The following is a 3,859-nucleotide window of genomic DNA, read 5'->3' as shown; positions in this document are numbered from 1 at the left end:
ACATGTTATTCTTTTTCACTTTGAACCTAAAGTACTTCTTCAATATGTCATCGACATTTGGGGTGCGAGGAAGCTTAACAAGCTGCTAGGCGACACAGGACAATTCAATACCATAATTAACATTATCACATTAGAGAATGCTAAAAATGAAAATAGCGACAACACTATTTCATTGAACCTTGAACCCAGAGATTAAATTGAAAAATATCTAAAATTTATAAAGTGAAAGACTGAAATACCTTGCCTAGGCTGGTTACAAATTCAGAATCATCCACTAGTTGTTTCTTTAGCATTCTTGGTATTTCAATATTCATATTCTCCTCGGCTAACAAGATTTCTGAAAAAAGAAAAACAAAATGTAATCCCCACAAGCTACTTGATCGTGTTATAAGTTAAAATTGAGAACTCTTGTAACATATATTTTATTGTATAAATGTATGAAATATCAAATAGTTCTAACCATCAGACTCCTTTGCTTTTCCCTTATCGCCAGACTTAGTGTTCGTAGCCAACTGATTTTGAATATCTTCATTAGATTGCTTGGCTTTTCCCTTATGGCCAGACTTAGTGTTCTTAGCCAACTGAATTTGAATATTCTCATCAGTAAACTTCATCAGACGATCAGTTCCCAGCCATTCATCCCATCTGTTATGTAAATAGGTTTTTTAATGTTTGAGTATATAGGACGAGTAGCCATGTCTTGCCAGTGACAAAAAATGGGTTGCACTGCTCTTTTATTGTGCAACTCTTTTAAGATGTATACAAACACAATCACCATTAAAAAATCTTAAAAACACAATTCAACAAGATTCAATGTTTGACAAGGGAGCATGCTTCCACATATATGTACTCACCTTTTATTCCAACCCTGCACATATAAAGGGACCAAATCAATAAATTTTGATTATGACTATTAAACTTCCAAAGTTATATAAGTTATTGCTTGTTAAAAGAGAGAGAACCCATTATTAAAGCATGGTGAATCTCTCAACAATATACTCACAGGATAATGAACCAAATATCTCTTTGCTGTCATGCTAGATTCAACAACCGTCAACACCTATAAAAGAAATTAAGAAACATGATTTTACCCATTTTGTTGTGAAAAAACGGCCACAAAGAATGTCAAAGATACAAAGAGAGGAAAAGCCATTTTACAGTTATTTCTACAAATTAATGGAAATGAGACTTGACACAAGAAATCAAATTTTTAAAATGCATCAAAATGCATGATAATATACAAAGTTTTACCTTGGCCTCATACCATTTGTCACTATAAGAAGCCCAAACTTTCTCACCTTCTTCATAAAGACTATTATCCGAGGAACAGTTCATCAAGTCAACCCCAGTTTTTGATTTTGGCATTTCCCTGGGGGGCACTTAAAACCTGCAGATACAAACTAGGGGGCGCTATATATAAGAATACTAAGTTGTTTGCGGCAATGGCTTAGAGAATACACGATTGAAAGGTTCTTATATAGTGAGAGTTTATTATGACCTAGTTGACACGCATACATGTTAACTGAAACTTTTCTCACTAGTCGCGTCCTTAGCTGAACAGTCGTGTCCTTTTACAATTCTTACAATTTATACAATATTTTGTTCATTTTTCAAAAAAGAATGCTTCTATTTTTTTTAATACTTTAAAGAGGAGATTGAAAAAAAAAAATTAGAGCTCTTTTTTTATGGGAAAAAAATATGAAAATTAAAAAATATGTAAATTATCTTCAAGGGTCTTAAAAATATTTTTACTAGTTATACCACAAGTTAAAAATTTCAACTTAACTAATCATCAAAGTTAAATTAAAAAATACAAAACAGGTATTTTCGTAAAATGACTTGTTTTAGTTGAGAAAAATAGAAAATATAATGTGTTTTACCTGAAAAGATAATTGGTTAGTTATAAATATAAAAATTATGACCAAAAATCAAAACTTTCAACGTTTTCAATGTTCGGGCACCTAGACACATACTATACATTTATTCCATTTAAACTCGCATATTATATTTTTTTTATTTGCTAGAAAATATGCTAGGAAATAGTTTTAGCGATAAAAAATCGAGAATAAAATCTATAGAAACAATTTTTCCTCATTGATAAAAATATATCATCTAATTGAATGTCTAAAATAACACACTAAAAATCTTTTTGAGCCCCTCAAAAGTGAAACCCCATGAAAAAACTAGGGGGAAAAAGAGTGCCCCTATACATTACATTCTATACTAAAATTAAGAATAAAACTAGTGTCTTCCAAAAGTTACGAGAATTCCTTCATGTCACCAAAATTGTTGTTAAATTAATTTGAAAAGCGAGCATTGTGTTTTAAAATCTGATAAGAGAACACCAATTAAATCTCTTTCAAGTATCGTGAAAACAACAACAAATTAAAAAATTAAAATAAAATAAGGAGAATATGTTAAAAATGAGAGAAAATTAAATGTGATAAATATTAATTTATTATAACAAACAAATGTACATACAATTCATAAAAACAAAGAAATAAAATAAAGTCTAACAAAAAGAACCAACAAAGTGGCATGTAAAATGCCAAAATATATGTCATCAAATAAGTCATCTATAAAAGATATAACATTAGCCTTCAATCAAGACACTAATTGAAATCTTTTGGTCAAATAACTAATCAATTAATTTTGAGAAATAATTTTATTTGACAAAATAATTCAAAAGAAAAATACAATCAATTCATACCTTAATTGCAACTCAATTAATTCACTGATTATGACATTCTGACTCCTGACTCATATGTCAGGCCAAACACTCAACTCTTGTAGCCGACAAAAAAAGAGGAAACTTTGATTGTATGCCTGCAAGAGTCGAAAAAAATACTTTTAAACTCTTTGTTTTTTTTTTGAAATCTTTAAACTCTTTGTTTTTTGTTCAAAATTGTACTACCCTCTACTGTATAATGAGAGGTTAAGTTGAAAATAAAACAACAAATAATTAAAACTTTGATGTCAAAATTACTCAGTAAGAAGCATTCACAAGAAATTGATAATTCGGGTGCAAAAAAAAGAGTGAAACTATTGTGAATAGAAGCACTAACTAGGGTCGAGAACTTTGTATTGATAATTCTCAACAATGATTCATCGACTGTACATCGTGTTCACTGATCTGCAATTATAATGCATTTTGTTATAATTATTATATGGTAATAAAATTGAGATAGAAATTAAGAAAATTATTTATAGAAATTCATGGACAAAAAAGAATGTAATATGGTTAATAAACTAATTAGATAATCACCAATGCCCATAAAATCATGTGACTAAAAACAAGTAATCATGTGATCAGTTTGGTTACTATTTTTTATTAGAATAAAATAATAGGAATGTATGTAATCAGTTAAGATTTTAATTTTTTGTATTAAGTCTGCCAAGATAGCTATCGCTAAGAAAGCAAGTAAATCTACACTTCAACAAATAAGAAAGTGAAGAGTTCACCTTCACGGAACCTTTTAAAGCCGACATGTAGTAAGTTGTAAAAATAACGTGGCAATATTAAAAGAGGTTCAGTTACTGCTTTTGTGGCTTTACGGGAACGTCATGAGCAAAACCTAGAAGTTGATCCAAGGGTTGAGGATACTGGTCAGTCTACTTTAAATGATAATTAAGAAGAAGTTGAACAGATACGGTATATTTACACATGAATTCCCAGTTGTACGATAATTTAGAGTACACCTCCTAAAAAATTTCTACATCTTTTATACCTGGACAGCTCCTAAAAAATTTAAAGGAGTGTCAAAATGTTAAAAGTTCGTGGTAGGAGTTCATTATTAGCCCTAGGCTTTAAAGTAGCACTACCATGTGCACGTGTCTTTCTTTGAGTTCCCTCCTTTCT

At 30.1% G+C, this 3,859-nt stretch overlaps 1 long non-coding RNA gene across 1 annotated transcript; it reads right to left on the bottom strand.

Annotated features, from left to right (window-relative positions):
* LOC141720384 (uncharacterized) lies at positions 1 to 769 on the bottom strand. Its single transcript, XR_012574287.1, has 3 exons — positions 461 to 769; positions 240 to 337; positions 1 to 82 (listed from the first exon to the last, which is right to left on the bottom strand). It is a non-coding gene; the product is annotated as an uncharacterized LOC141720384 (long non-coding RNA).
* Between the last annotated feature and the right edge of the window lie 3,090 nt (positions 770 to 3,859).

This window comes from Apium graveolens, chromosome 4 (assembly GCF_009905375.1).
Source record: "Apium graveolens cultivar Ventura chromosome 4, ASM990537v1, whole genome shotgun sequence".
Taxonomy (NCBI): Eukaryota; Viridiplantae; Streptophyta; class Magnoliopsida; order Apiales; family Apiaceae; genus Apium; species Apium graveolens.
Note: the sequence above shows the minus strand (reverse complement) of the source record. Positions and strands in the feature narration are given on the sequence as shown.